The 16,390-nt window shown below is 45.6% G+C and overlaps 1 long non-coding RNA gene across 1 annotated transcript; it reads left to right on the top strand.

Moving 5' to 3' along the window:
• The first annotated feature begins 3,742 nt into the window (after nt 1-3,742).
• LOC309351532 lies at nt 3,743-7,983 on the top strand. Its single transcript, XR_014160892.1, has 2 exons — nt 3,743-4,634; nt 7,727-7,983. It is a non-coding gene; the product is annotated as an uncharacterized lncRNA (long non-coding RNA).
• Nucleotides 7,984-16,390: the final 8,407 nt, after the last annotated feature.

Below are 16,390 nucleotides of genomic sequence, written 5' to 3'. Positions count from 1 at the left end.
TACATGGATTTCTCAGTGATGGGTGAACTCCTCTCAGCTTGCCTCCAATAATCCCTTCTTTTCTCTCTTCGCTTTCCTGGAAAAGGCTTTAAAACTTCATTTTTTTCATGGCAGGTTTTTTTTAAAAAAAGAAAGCTTTTGGAAGGGAGGAAATTGGTAAAACCAAAATGGGGAAAGCAGGTGCCCCTCCTCTGCCACTGTACCTGAGGACTTTCTAACCATGCTTTGAGCATGTTTTAATGGAGAAGTATGGTAAATATAAACAAACTTTTTTAAAAAAATATAATAAGGCCCAAGTTAGAGAGCACAAGAAGGTTCTGTCTTTGCCACCACCTTTCGTTTTAGGTGCCATCCAATTATAGGCGCACTGAAATCCCAGATTTATCCATTGATTTCTATCAACAGCTCTCACCTGCCAATGGAGGATGGGGAGGGGGGAATACTGACACCAGAAATAATCGTACGTTGTGTGTAAAGGGGAATAGCAGTTAATTTACTGATATTGATCATACTTATATACACCTGAACAGGAAATGCTCTCAGACTTTTCAGGGAGGTTTTTTAATGTGAAACTAGTATTTTTGTCATCTTTTCTTTTAACATCTTTGTCCACTGGTGCTTTTAATAATTGGAGTGATATCCAAATATTTCACACTCTGAGTAAACCCATCAAAATAAATTAAAGTTACTAAGACTACTGATGCAATAAGACTACTCCAAATGCAGCTAATGTTGGATATACTGCTTGGGTTTTTATGAGAAGGGTGGGAAACCCACAGCCCACAAGTCAAGTGGGACCCACCAGGCTCACCAGGTGTACTCAGAAAATGGGTAATTATAGCTTTTATACATTTGTATTACACACATGTTCTAATTATGAAATCCATATTTCTTATTTAGGTGGTCTATAAATATTTCTAATAATAAACAAGAACCCAAAGGTATAGGGCGGTATATAAATTCAATCAATCAATAAATCACTCACTCACTCACTGCTGAGGGGCAACCACAACTGTGAGGTCTGACAAGATTGTGATGCGTCTCCAGCTATTGCCATTGCCTACAGTCTACCTGTGCCATCACAAAAGTGCATGGCAGCTGGGTGGATATAAAGGGGTGCCTTTTCCTCTTCCCCAACAAAACACAGTGAGCAACACCTGTGACATTCTGCATTGTCCTGTCTACCTCCACTTGGAGGCGGTGAATTGGCAGACAGACAGAGCCGATCATCTGGCTGTGGGGTGCTTTGGAGCAAGAATAAGGCAACTTTACTTGCTGACAGGGATCACAGCTTGGTTGGAAACTGGCTAATATCTAGTCATGGACCTGGCAAAAGCTGGCAGATGTTGGTGGGTGGAAACCGGTGGAGTTCGCTTCCAGAAGCCAGTGGATACCAGAAGGCTAAAAGCAGGCTGATATTTGTGGATGTAAGCTAGTTGGAATTCACCTTCAGAAGCTGCTCAACAGAAACCGGTGGATATTTGTGGGTTGGAGCCAGGGCATGAATGCAAATGAATGGCAAGTGAAAGCTAAGTCCATTGGCATCCTTCACAGATGTCAGCTGGAGTATGCTTTTGCGTGTGAATGAGAGGTTGTGAATGTGCTCACGGTGAATGATGTGTGCATGTGCATGAATGTGAGGTGTGAAAGACAACTCGTGGATACTCATGAACAGATGAAACCTGTGGAAGCTGGCAAGCTGAAGTTAGTGGGTGAAGTTGCCAGGCAGAAGACAGTGAAGCTGCCTGGATGATGCTATTGGATGGTAGCCATCTCCTTCATTGTCTATGTTTTTTTCCGTCCAGGGATGTCTGAAGTCGGTGGAGTTTTTGAAAGATCACATATTCAAGCAGCAAAGAGGACTGTAAGGCTGTCTGAAGTGGGTGAGGCTTTTTCAAGACCCTTCACCTCATGTGAAAGCAATGAAGAGAACTGTAGAATTTAAGTACAAGTCAGCTTGTATTTCTAAATGTATGTTTTTCTGAATACACCTATCTATCTTCTTCTTTGATGGCAGGTAAAATACCTGAGTTTATGGTGTGACCCTCATATCAATACACATTAAAACATTTTTAATAACAAAAAAAATGTTGCTGATGTGCCCCATAACTGTCAGAACAAGGTTGTGCTGATGCCTCCTCAGCTGTTGCCATTAGCTACAGACTGTTATAGATAGTGGTTTAATTTCCTGAAATGGGAATGTTTGCTTATGTTGAATTGCTGTGTATTTTTAGCAAGGGGTCTTTCCTTTGGCAGTGGCCAATCTCATGTGATTGGCTGACAGTGAGTTACATGAGACAGGCATCCATTCTGTTGTGACTGTTATACAAGTAACTGTTGTTTTTAACTGTTTTCTTTGTGTGTGTGTGTGTGTGAGAGAGAGAGAGAGAGAGAGAGAGAGAGAGAGAGAGAGAGAGAGAGAGAGAATGGCTGCTGAGAGAGGTTTCTCTGAATGCTGCTGAGGACGGTGTGTGCTGATGTGGCCTGTCTGGGGTGAAGCAGACAGCAGAAGATCCCTAAATGTTAACAGGGAGGAAACAGGTGCTCTCTATAATGAACAAAGTGAATAAGCATGAGATTGCAGATATGGTCTTCTCAGTTATATGCTTATGAAAGCTGCCAATGCTATGCTGAGAAAAAAACTAGCTCAGTATTGCCACAGCGGCAGAGTAAGCCAATCAGGCGCCTGGGCCGGCACACGTGCCTTGCGCCCAGGGGCAGGGCCAGCCATCCGCGGAGCGAGGCCAGCCATGGCAGGACACTCCGTGGGGCCTCCAAGGCGTCTGCCTGCCTCCTCCCACTACAGGTGAGGAGGAGGCGGTGGGTGGACCGTTTGGGGCAGTGCGGAGCCTGCAGGCACCCAAGACACTGTGTCACTCCCAGGAGACACACATGGCTCAGGTACGCCACAGGCCCCGTGGTGAGTGCTGCCCGGCATTTTGTCACACACACCCAGTGCTGACACCCGGGGCGACCCGCCCCCACCGCACCACCTTCCTCTACCCCTGTATTGCCAACACGTGCTTTTGCTAACATGGCACCTGCAGGTGCCATAGTGTCCACAATCTCCTGCCAAGTTGCCCCCCCCCAAGCCCCCCTCCCCCCAGCTGAAGTCTAAGCTTGAAGAAACTGCCTCATTTATTAGGCTGTATGTGTACAGTACTGAAAAATACTTTGTTTGTTGAAGTGTAATATTATATAGAATGAGAGGTGGGGAGAGATAGGAATGGAGGGGGTAGTTTGCTTTTGGTTAAAAATGTTTACATAGATGACCCTCAGGGTCCCTTCCAACTCTACAGTTCTATGAATCTAACATTAAAATCTTTTATCAACCATAATGGCCTTTGAAGAACACCCTAGAGAATAGCCTGTGGGTTGTTCCCATTAGCATAGGTGCTCTACCTACATCTCAGCACCACTTTACTCCTGCTGGAAACAAGCTGCATATAAAAACTTGTGTATAAATATTCTTTGTCATTTGCTAAATTACAGTGACTGAGAACTGACTTAGTTTCATACAATGCTCAGGATAATAGCATGCTAACCCCATGAGAAAACCTGAATATACAGAAATAGGTATCTATGGGTGCCTCCAGACTGCTACAGGACAGCTTCAAGTGTGTACCAGAAATTTAGGTATGCACAATTAAAGTGGGAATTAAATCACTCTGTCATCCCAGGACAACAAATCCACTTTAAATAAAAGAAACAGGATTTTTGCAGTTAGGAAAGTGATGGGAGATGCACTGAAAAGTGTGGAATGAACAAATGATTAATGGGCACATGCATTGACACCATACAAGCAAATCAGGATGAATGTTCATTGTCACACAACCTCTCCACAAACAAATCAGATTGAATGTTCAATAAAGAGCAGATATAAACTAATCTCCACATAAGCTTTGTGCAAGCAGATCGGGATGAATGCTCAATAAACAGGTCACCTAGAGGAGCCCTGAACTAGATGGTAGTCCTGTCAGATTAAATCTTAATGTTATTAGAGCAAGAAATGTTCTTTTCAGGAAACAGCGGCCCTAAGGTTCATGGGGGAAGAGGCTGTGGAGCTATCTATTTTTTGAGATGCCACCACCACTACTCAGATCTCTGATGCTCTTCTCAGAAAGTCACAGGGCCCTTGATTTGGGGGCTGCAACCCAACACAGAACCCAAGCCAAGGTTTGAGAAGGGCCTGGTTGTTATGGTAACAAGAACTCTCAACATCAAGCAAGGAAAGAAGTGCCTCTTTAAAGAAGCAGGTTGCCATGGCAACTAGCACCTTCAAAGACCAGTTTATTTTTTGGAGAAAAAATATTCCCAAAGGTTTCTCTGATAAAGGAAAACCCAATACATGAAAGAGTGCTGAGCCACTATGAGATTTGAGAAAACCACTGTCCAGGCCAGCAGGTTAGATCTGGAAGCTGAAAGTGACATACCAAAGGAAGGAAGGAAAACCAAAGGTTCGTTAAGAATAAAACCGGAAGGCTGTTGCACAATATGCTATTAAATAAATGATGAAGAGGCAGTGCAGTCTGCATTGCTTTCCATGAACTTTTGATCACAAAGGGGGCTGTCACCAACACCACATGACAGCTCTTTAGTGCTTCTACAGCTTGGCTACTTGTACCTGAAATATGGTAAGAAGATGTAATGTAGCTGTGCAATTTTGGGTTGATGGCCTGTTTTCCCCCTTATACCCAAAGTGCTTGGCTGCCAAACACACCATCTGTCTCTGCTACATTCTGCTGCAAGTGAATTCAGAGGCAGGACACAGAGAAGTTAATTCTGGCATAACAGAATTAACACCTTAACATTTAGAAAACGGAGCTGCACCAATTTCTTTTGTGATCCAGAAGGAAGAGGAGAAAGAAGGAAGGAGGTGCATAAATTGCTGCCACTGTGGCGGGCCTGTCAAGAGCTTGTCTGAGGCCTGGGGTGGGAGTCTGGTTAGAATAAAGTTATAAACTTAAACAAAAAAGCAGCCGGTCCCTGGCAGGGAACCCCAGCCAGCTTAGCTCCAAGGCCCAGGACAAGGGTTTCTCCCCTCTCTGCAGAGGCCTGCACTGTGGCATTGCTAAGTTGCTTGAAACACAATTATGTGGCATTCTCTGTGTGTTGTGAGAGTGTGTACAGTCCCAAGGGCAACGCTAAAGAGTAGTCAGTCCAAGTGATCAAATAGTGGTCCAGGTCCAACACAATGAGCAAGGTCCAAGGTCAATCCATAAGATCAGGTTCCCACCTCTGCAGAAGATCCAGGACTGGAATACCTGGAGCCAATCCCAAAGTCGCCACCCAGTAGACTTCCCAAAGCAGTCAAGCCATGGTCCATCAATGGAGAAAGCTGAGCAGACTTGCTTCGCTTTTATCCTTCCCAATCCTGATTGATGCACCCAAGTTTGCTCCAGCTGAGCAGCTGTGCCTCTCCACTTGACGAAACATGTGATCCTCAGCTGGCCTGAGCCTAATCCCACTGAGTAACCACATCCTCCTCACCAGTGTTATTTTTCTAGAAAAAGAGGTGCCAGAACTCACCATGCATGCCTCCCTTGTTCTCTTATAATGGCAATGGCACCCACCTGAGATGTGCCAGAAATGAGTTCGGCTGGGGGGGAAAGGCCTGCTTGTCCTGGTATATACCAACTGCAGCTGCACCCCTCGCTGGGATCTTCCCCCCCTTCCTCTGTGTCATGCCAGTTCATGACACTGCGGGAAGCAGATTCTCATTGGTTTGACCACCATCTTGCTGTTGGCATCCGTGTGTCTCGGGAGACAATGGAGGGGTGTGCCTCTGGGGGTGAAGTCAAACTGTTGGAAGGTTACAGCGCCTGCTGTGGCTGTAGGGACTGATATGAGAGAGACATGTTTTGTTGCAGCTGGGGCAGATGAAAGGTGTCCTGAAATTCTCTGTTTGTGGGAAGCAGCTTCTCATTGGTTTGGATACCATCTACACACAAAAAAACTTTGCAAGGATATACAGGCGGCTCTCAACTTATGCAGGAGTTACGTTCCAAGGGTAACGCATAGAGCCAAAACCACATACTGTATAGTTAAAACACATTGGATTCCTCGGTGGGTGGGATTGCTGGAATATTTTTTCCAAGATGCCTGTCCACTTTCTGCCCCTAGATATATATATATGCCAAGCATGTAAAGCTGAGTGTGCACAAGTTAAATGTGTGTAAGTTGCAAGTTACCTATAATTAAAACTGTCCAAACTGTGTGGGGAGCTACTTTGCGCTAGCAGCTTTTCTCTATGTAGTTGTTTCAAGTGGCTTCATACACTGCAGAAATCATGTGAATCTGCTTTAGAATGGAGATGCTCCCCACCCACTGCCTCACCTGTTACTTTGTTCCAGAAATAAAACAAGATGAGTTGTTCTGGTGATTGGTATCAGATGTGTATATAATAATAATAATAATAATTTATTATTTGTACCCCGCCCATCTGGCTGGGTTTCCCCAGCCACTCTGGGCGGCTTCCAACAGAGATAAAAAATACACTAAAATGTCACATATTAAAAACTTCCCTGAACAGGGCTGCCTTCAGATGTCTTCTGAATGTCAGGTAGTTGTCCATCGCCTTGACATCCGATGGGAGGGCATTCCACAGGGCGGGCGCCACCACCGAGAAGGCCCTCTGCCTGGTTCCCTGCAACTTGGCCTCTCGCAGTGAGGGAACCGCCAGAAGGCCCTCGGAGCTGGACCTCAGTGTCCGGGCAGAAGGATGGGGGAGGAGACGCTCCTTCAGATATACTGGACCGAGGCCATTTAGGGCTTTAAAGGTCAGCACCAACACTTTGAATTGTGCTCGGAAACGTACTGGGAGCCAATGTAGGTCTTTCAAGACCGGTGTTATATGGTCTCGGCGGCCGCTCCCAGTCACCAGTCTAGCTGCCGCATTCTGTATTAGTTGTAGTTTCCGGGTCACCTTCAAAGGTAGCCCCACGTAGAGCGCATTGCAGTAGTCCAAGCGGGAGATAACCAGAGCATGTACCACTCTGGCGAGACAGTCCGCAGGCAGATAGGGTCTCAGCCTACGTACCAGATGGAGCTGGTAAACAGCTGCCCTGGATACAGATTTGACCTGTGCCTCCATGGACAGCTGTGAGTCCAAAATGACTCCCAGGCTGCGCACCTGGTCCTTCAGGGGCACAGTTACCCCATTCAGGACCAGGGAATCCTCCACACCTGCCCGCCTCCTGTCCCCCAAAAACAGTACTTCTGTCTTGTCAGGATTCAACCTCAATCTGTTAGCCGCCATCCATCCTCCAACCGCCTCCAGACACTCACACAGGACCTTTACCGCCTTCACTGGTTCTGATTTAAAAGAGAGGTAGAGCTGGGTATCATCTGCATACTGATGAACACCCAGCCCAAACCTCCTGATGATCGCTCCCAGCGGCTGCATGTAGATGTTGAAAAGCATGGGGGAGAGGACAGAACCCTGAGGCACCCCACAAGTGAGCGGCCAGGGGTCTGAACACTCATCCCCCACCACCACTTTCTGAACACGGCCCAGGAGGAAGGAGCGGAACCACTGTATGACAGTGCCCCCAGCTCCTAGCCCCTCAAGACGGTCCAGAAGGATGTTATGGTCGATGGTATCAAACGCCGCTGAGAGATCCAGCAGAACTAGGAAACAGCTCTCACCTTTGTCCCTAGCCCGCCGGAGATCATCAACCAGTGATGATATAACACATTAATCTCCCCCCCCCCTTCATTTATTTAGTCATTGCAAAGGAGGAGTTTTGAGTATTCGTGGAGTAATTCAGCATTGACATTGGGATGTACTTTGACAAGAAATTCAGTCCGTTCCTGGAACTGACAGAGGCCAAAACAAGGATGGCGTCCAAGTAGCAAATGGAACATCTGTGCCCACATCTGGGGTATAGTGGCATCTCCTCTTCTCCTTCAGAGAGATCAGCCTGATGCAATCTGGGCCAAGAAGATTTGGCCTAAGCTAATAAATCTCCAGCTGTCAGGAAATTCCAATCAAGTTCCCAGTGGCTTATTCCAGTTGGTAGGTATTACATTTATTCTAGGCATGGCACAAGCCAGATTGGTGGGAATGGAACAAAGGAGGACTTGGCTGCATGCTTTCACAGGCCTCAACGGGGAAAACTCTGGTATAATATTTACTACTGCAGCCTTGATGCCAAACTGAAGTGGGAAACAAGCAAATGTTAATGTCATGCAACTCTTATTACAATAGCACTCAGAATGGCTGCTGTCCTATGTGTTAATTTTCTGCTGGTGTTTCTCTGTCCATTTACTCACTCACAGAGCATTTTAGTTTCTACTATCATTATATATCCCCTTTATAGAAAACATTAGTTTCTATAACTAATAGGTTTTCATCACTTCGCCTGTTGATGTAATCACAGATATCTGTGCCCAACTTCAAAACACCCTCTGAAGTTTCATTGACATTTTCCACTGCAACAGCTTCATTTGTTCTGTTTTGACACCCCAGGCTGCTGTAAATACATCTGCATTCTCTGTTGTTTCATCCACTATTGGCTCACAACTCGGTTCTCTTTTGTTCTTCCCAGCTGCATCATCCGACTAAAGCATATCGGAATTTGCAGTCTCATATGTGGCTCAGTCATTTTTGCACTTTTACAGACTCGGGTTTTATGCAAATCATAGATTGGAAGGTTGTGGGGGACCCCAAGAGTCATCTAATCCAAAGTCCTGCAATTTGGGATTCACAGCTAAAAATCTTTGAGCCTTTGTCATAATTATTCTTCTGTGCCTGTATATGTTCTTTTACAAACTGAGGCTGTAGTAATAGTGCTGGGACAGAGTGTACAGTTCTCAAACATCTATCCTTTGAGTGCTGTGCAAGTTAATCCTGAATCTCCTATAAGTGCAGTTTGCAATCCATTAACTTGTGGATCAAGTAGTTGTGGATCCTTTAAGTTGCGGGTCCTATTCTTCTATACCCCAGGGAGCAGAGGGGAGGTACACCATCACTTCAGGTGTGGACGTTGATACTATGGTGCCCTGAGCCAGGCCAAAATTTGGCGCCCTCTCACCATGCCAGGCTTTAGGAATGAGGTGTGGGGCTCTGGCAGGGTCCTAGAACCCTCTTACCTCCTTCCCAAAGCTGGGCAAGTGCTAACTAGGTTTTAGGAAGGAGGAAGGACTCTAGGACCCTGTCAGAGCCCTCATACCCCGTTCCTGTAGCTGGGCAAATGCTTATCTGGCACCTTCTCCACTCAGCGTCCAGTTTGGGGGTAACAGTCACTCTGCCCTAAAACCACCTCTGATCACTTCCATGCTCAGCCTGAAAGGAGAGGGAGAAACATACCACTCAGAAAATCCCTGAATGGCTCTAAAATGACAGCTGCACTCCCCGTATCCCTGCTACCACTCCTGGGATGTGCTGCCAAAGACGCTCACATATGGTGGGAGCTGGTGAATTCAGGTTAATGGGATACTAGGGTAGCTGTGTGCCATAGTTTACAGAGGACAGTCCTCTATTTCGAAGGTGTCCTCTGTTTGAAGGGCTATCTGCCCCAAGTCTAGTTTAAGAATACAGAAATAGAAGAGGCCTTGGAACTGTCCAACAATCAGCACCTGGACAGCACACTGAGCAGGAACATCAGTCACCTGATCACAGACTTCCTCACTACTGTGAGATGCATTGTACTTCTTTTTAAATTATAGCAGCTATTTCTAAACTAGCACCTATACTTACAAATTAGCCTGTGCAAATCAGCATCCTCTTTTCAGGTGAAGGGTGTTCTCTTTTGGGGGACACGCTCCAAGTGCACCTCCCTGCATCACACCACACATAGGCAGGCATAGGCAGCAAGGACCCAACTACTATCAGTTCCCAGGCACTCCTCCAGGCAGGAGTTCAAGTCCTCTTATGCGCATGCAGGCACCATTTTGGAGCATACCACATAAAGGGAAAGAGTGGATCTTGACCATAAGTCCATGTTTCTTCCTACTTTGGAAGCACCCATTGTCTGCCTTGTTCCTGGACTTTTTCTCCTTTTCCCAGAAGGTGGGTTGGCTATGACAGAATCTTGATTTGCTGGCTCAACTTCAACTGCCTGGATGAGAATAAGAATAGTTGTTGTTGCTAGCTCTTTGAGAAGATCCTATGCCCTGGCTTTAGCCTAGTCATATCTTCTTGGGGTTTGCGTTTGAATGCTGAACAAAGTAAGGATGACTTAGGAGAGAAAGATCTCGTTTATGAAAAGGTTTAAATTAAACTACACAAGCATATATGTCTGCCTGAAGAAGTTGCCTCAGACGCCGAGACGCAGGCTAAAAGCACTGTGTCATCCAAACAACTTGCATGGCTAAGCTCCATGTTGGGCACTCCATCCCCCTCTGTGAGGACAAGCCGCCTGCTTCATTCCAGGGTTCTTACAAGAGATCAGTTCTCATGCAAATGTTCAATGAGTCACAGAGAAGCTCTGAAGTACAAAGAAGCGCTCTTGTCATAATCCAGAAGCAGACCTTATCTCCGTCTCTCTCTCTCTCTGAGGTTAGCGCAACAAAGGGAGAGAGAGAGAGATGGCCTGCAGTGAGGCAAAGCCTGCCTCCAACTCCCAAGGAGCCTCAGCAATGCTACTGCAAGGGCAGGAGGAATTACAGCAGCACTTTCCGCTCCCATTAACTCCCTTAAATGGCCTCGTGTAATAACACCAGGGCAATCCATAAGATTCAATTATGTTTATCAGGCAATTAGGCTCACAAAGGCCCTGTTAGTGCGGAATTAACACTTGGCGCCTTCGCACCAGGGGACACATAGGTTGGGACAAGAGGAGAGGCTGGGCAAGGGAAGGATGCCTCCGGTGGAATGAGGGGCCTCTCTGTCGCAGTTGGAGACAAACACCAAAGGATAACTTAACTAAAAATAAGTTTCAGACCATGGGCATAGCCAGGATTTTTGTTGGGGGGGGAGCCTTTTGTTGTGGGGAGAGGCCTTTTGTTAGGGGGGACAGAAACTCAGTTTGTTATGTAGCCGGTATTTTTATTGATTTGGGGGACAGCTGCCCCTCCTTGCCCCTCCCTTGGCTATGCCTATGTTTCAGACAGAGACCTCCCATACTTGGGTTGGGGGGTGGGTACGTAGCATTCTTAATGCGTCCCATTTCCTTCAACAACACATATAGGTTGTTTGTTTGCTTGCTTGCTTGCTTGCTTGCTTGCTTGCTTGCTTGTCTCAGCAATTGTATGCTGTCTTTCAGGGCTAACTTTCCTAAGGTAGTTTGCATCATAGTAAAATACAAACCACCCTCTATAATTAATAATAATATCACATAAGTCATAGTCCATACCAGTGCTTTTTTCTTTAAAAACTGTTTAGCGATACTCTCATTTTCCTACTCATATTGAAATACTGCCCCTCAATGAGGCCAAACTTAGATTCACAAAATGTTTAAGGGTATGCGTACCCCTGCATTTCCCCCCCCCCCCCAGAAAAAAGCACAGGTCCATACTGAAATTAGTGCTGTGCCACAATTTGTCCTCCGGTTTCTTGAAAGTTTTCTTCCCCTGAAAACGTGGCTTCTGCTTTTCAGCCTCATTCTCAAAGCACTTCAGAGTTTGTGGGTGGCTGAAGGGTCCTGGGGTTACCTTATCATTGCAAGGTGGCTAACATTGTGTGTCCAAGAGAGTGTATTTCATAAGAACATAGGAAGAGCCTGCTGGATCAGGCTGATGGCCCATCTAGTCCAGCATCCTGTTCTCACAGTGGCCAGCCAGATGCCTGTGGGAAGCCTGCATGCAGAACCTTTCCTATAAATGTTCTGCAGCCTCCCAGGCTGCCCACACTTTCTGGTCTGAAGAAAGCTTCGTGGAACGAGTTTGCCTGGGCTTTAACTGAAGCACGTGCACCCAGGAAGGCCACCAAGTGCAGACAACTGGTGAAAGGACTTGTAGATGGACTGATGAAATGATTTATTGAATGAAAGGAACGGCATTTACAAATACCCCTCGAAAGTAAAGCAAGCATGACAAAAATTCTGCACACCACCCATGAGAATTCCACCGGTTTTTTCCTGTCACCCTTGGATAATTTGCAAATGCAATTTATATTCTGGCACAGCACTAACTAAAACATTAAAACATTGACACAGCAGCAGTTTATAACAGTACAGGTCATTGTGTATGTTCATTAAAAGCAGATTAAAATAGAGCATTAGAACAGCAGTAGTTGAAAAACAATGCAGAACACTCCAAAGGTAAGCTAAAAGCATCTGCAGTAAACCAACATGGGGTAGAAATAAGAGAGGTTGTGCATCCCTACACCCCACTAACTACTTATTCATGGGCTGCTATATGTCACTGGCTGAGCTCTTCTGATTTTGCAGACCTAAGTGAGCAAAAGGCCTTAAGGGAAAGAGGACTGGCTAAGCAGTGTCCTGAGAAACTAGCCAGTCAAGGGCAGCAGGGGGACCTAGGAAAAGAAGAATGGCTATAGAAAGTGGCCCATAAGAACAAAGGGATGAGGGGAAGTTCAGAAGGATAGATGGCCCCAATATACTACTAACCTACGACTAGCTACATAGAGTGTTTTTCTTCAGTTCAAAAACTAATCTCCCCCAGCTTGCGATCTACTCTGCCCATCAAGGAAGGAGGACTTGATCTCTTATCCATTTCCTTACCTACAGACACTTTACAAAGTCTGCCTCCACCCTGACTGCTTCTTTGTGGTCTTGCCATCTACCTTGCTTTGTCTCTTTCTCAGGATGCCTGGGCTTTTTAATTCCCCCATATAATGATGTGGTTAATATTCCGGGCGCAAGGCTGCTCAGCGTCACTCCAACGACAGCCAGAGATTAAAAAGTACAAATATAATTAGGGTGATAATGCCCCTGTGCAGTCGGCTGGAATGGTAGGAGAAGGGAGGTGAGCTCATTGGCATGCTCTCAGCAGCTTCACCCTCCCCCCCCTCCCCGGGCTCAGCCCCCACAGTGCCTGCCTCCTTTAGACAGCATCACTGCTCTTGCGGCCGTTGGCATAACACACCAGGGAACAGATCTTTATTCCCCCAGGGGAGACATTTTCTCAGTCTTATCGGAAGAATCTTGGGGGGTGCAATGTCTTATGGTATATACATACACACACACACACGCCCATGCTACTGGGGTACAACAGTTTGGGCATTCTTCCTCAGGCGCCTGAGCTTCTGCCTCTAATGTGAAAGCATTTGATAGTAGTTAAGACCATGTGGACTCTGTGCAAATCATGGGCTATATCCTGAAACCAGACCCTTGTATTCTTCAGTGTTCAGCTCAATGAAAGTAAAGTATAGAGCAGCTCTGGCTAAAATGAAAATAAAAGAACAAATGAATCGATGGTGCCAATTATATATTGAATTTTTTTCCCCAATTTTGATTCCCCGCCCCCCCCCCAAAGTCGGCTGCAAGATTTTATATCCAGAGAGCACCAGACTGTCAGGGACATAACTGCTAAGAAATCTTGAAAAGGCTTGCTCACTTGGAGAAGAGAAAGCTGTTGTTGCTTGTGTGTTTAAAATGGTTAGCAGCAAAGTACCTAGCAAGGCTCTCTCATTAGGTTTCAAAGTTAACACCTAAATATGATGGTGAAGTGTTTATCCAAATAGCCCTGCTTTCCTCTGTTGCTACTTCTCTCCATTCACGTAATTACTTAATGTGTGAATGGCATCTCATCAAGTCTGAGTCAGCCATGTGCTCTGTCCAGTCTGAGGCTCTGTCCAGTGACTCGGATTACAAACAGTCTCATTTTGAAAGATCTGGGAGACAGCCACAACCATACTTTAACGAGGCCATCAGAGAGAACCAAATTGTGGCACAACACCAATGCCCAAGATTTTCTGAATGTACTACTAGACAGGCACAGCACCTCCTTTCCCTACAATATTCACTCTGAATATACAGAAGTGGGACTAACCAACCAGCTATGTCTATGTGGCTTGCATAAATCCTCAGCTTGCATAGGAACTGGTTATCCCACCTTTGCTAGCATGTACCAAGGGAAGATAGTGGCATCAAGCAAAGTCCTTTTTATTAACTCAGACATTTCTAGTACTGCTTCTCATCCATCACCTACTATTTTTATTTGTGGTTGGTTTTAGTATGTTGCATTGAAAATACTGGGTTTTTATCCCTTGCACTGTAGCAGACTACCCTAGAATCAACTTGATGAAGGACAGTATAGAGCTGTTTAAAATAAATTTAATCAATAATGCTGTACTTTGAAATTTTACAAAACAACAACAAAACACTTCATTTGTATTTCAAGAGGAAAACACTAGGTGCTATGCTTAATCTGAGATATGGCAAGCGATGGGGATAGAGAAATTTGATCCAACTCACATTTAAAGGTGAACCTGCAGTAACTAATTCACAGTTTCTGAAACAATACAGAAACAAAAACACAACCACCCTTCAAAATTTTATGAACCTTTTCCAACTCTAGAGTAAAGTGTGCATAAAAATACACGTATTAGAGAAGGTAACATACAAAAATGCAATAAATCAGGTGAAATAGCCTTGCAAAAATGTGTATATTAGACAAAATTGTATATAAGCAACTGCATAGTAGGAAAGGTTCACAATAAATTGCTGATGAATTTTCATGAGGACTTTACAAAAAATTCCAGGCTGATGTGGAAATGTGGAGGACTAAACCTAAGATCAGAAAAATGAGAAATTGACAGATTTGCCTGTCCCTAACTATGGATCACCTCAGTACAGCCCCGGAACGTGAGCATGTGCAGTAATAGGGAGAAGAATTCAACATTGCACTAAAACAAATGCCTGCAGGACTTTTTGGCAGACAGGCTGGCTGGAACTCAAAACCCTACCCCACAAAGCCCTGGCCATTCCGCCACATTCTCAGTGTGAATCTTCCTGTCAGGCTGACATTACTGCATTGACTTTCGCTGGCAAACACCTTCCCAAATCCCCACCTCTTTGAGAATGTGGGGCGATAGGGAGGGAGAGTTGGAAAAGAAGGAACAAACCATCCCTTTTCTCACCCTCTCCCACATTTCTCACCACCACTGTTCGGCTGGGAGCTGCAATCACACACTGTTGGCTCTGGAAACACAAAGCCATCAATCCCTGTTAGGCAGCGTTGAGCCTTGTCACACAGTTCAAAACACAGGCTGAATGCTAAAGCTGGAGAAGTTTGGAGCGAATCCCCTATGAATCAGACCTTTTCTAGACCTGATTCTTAAACCACATAGTGGTACACCTAGGAGCTCTCTCGCTCTGTGTGGCTCATTTGTGCCATAAATTATATAATGAACATCTGGTGCAGACTCTGGATCACCTGCAGACTTCACTTTTGGTCTGGTGGTGCTGTTGCCGAATACCACATCAGTCCAGAATAAGACCATGCTCATTCACAACTTGATAGTGGATGAAGGGGCTATCTTGGCATGTATTGCCAAGACTTGAATGGGTGAGTTGGGTTGACCTGACCTAAGTCAGCTGTGCCCATCTAGGTACTAGGCTAATCAGGGGTGGGGGTACAATGTGGGTTACTATTGCCCATAGAAGACCATCTCCTTTACAGAAAAACTCATAATCCTGGGATGGGACCTGTACCTGATTTGGGGCCAGAGAGACAGATTGGGAATGCTGCTGGTGTATGAACAGCCCTGCTACCCAGCAGCATCCGTGATCGAACTGACTGAGGTGGTCTCTAGTAAGGTGTTGGAGGACCCTGGTTGCTACTTCAGTGTGACTTCAACATCCAGGTGGAGACTGGACCAGCACAGGACTTCATGGCCTCCATGGATGTTAGGATATTTCCGTTCCACCTTAAAAGGGAGCAGGATGTTTGTGTCACAGCCTGCGTATTTCCTGTTCACAGGATGTTTCTGTTTTGTCTATATTTTCGTTTCTCTCTCTGTGCCTGAACACGCAAGCAGGCAGTCATGTTTTTTCCTTTGTTCGGACCAACGCTGAATAAACTTCTAAATAATGCTCTCCTGCGTGCATCTTTCGCTGTGCGAATTCTGCTGATAGAGCGTGCATCAGCTCTGGAATGTGGCAAGCTATTTCTGGAGCTTGTGTCGCTACTTGCTGATACTGTATCTACGGGAGATCGATGGATTATCCGGAGGCGACGTGGGGGCCATGATGGGCTTTATCTCCCTGGCAGTATCCCAACAATGACAACCATAGCGGGTGTCTCAGATGGTCACTGGTCCAACACACTAAGCAGGCATATGCTTGATGTCGTCTTTACCCCCCAAGTGATATGAGGGATGAACTAAAGGTAGGGGTGTGCAAAACACTCCCTTGTCATAATTGGACCATTACCTGAAGTTTATACTAGTACCAGCAATTCCCTCTTGCAAGGTCTGCTCAGATAGCCCGCCCTCAGAGACTGATGGAACCTGATGGTTCAAAGTGCATACAAAAATGTATTA

The sequence above is a fragment of the Podarcis erhardii genome (genome assembly GCF_964252035.2).
Source record: "Podarcis erhardii genome assembly, chromosome: 1".
NCBI classification, from domain to species: domain Eukaryota; kingdom Metazoa; phylum Chordata; class Lepidosauria; order Squamata; family Lacertidae; genus Podarcis; species Podarcis erhardii.
Note: the sequence above shows the minus strand (reverse complement) of the source record. Positions and strands in the feature narration are given on the sequence as shown.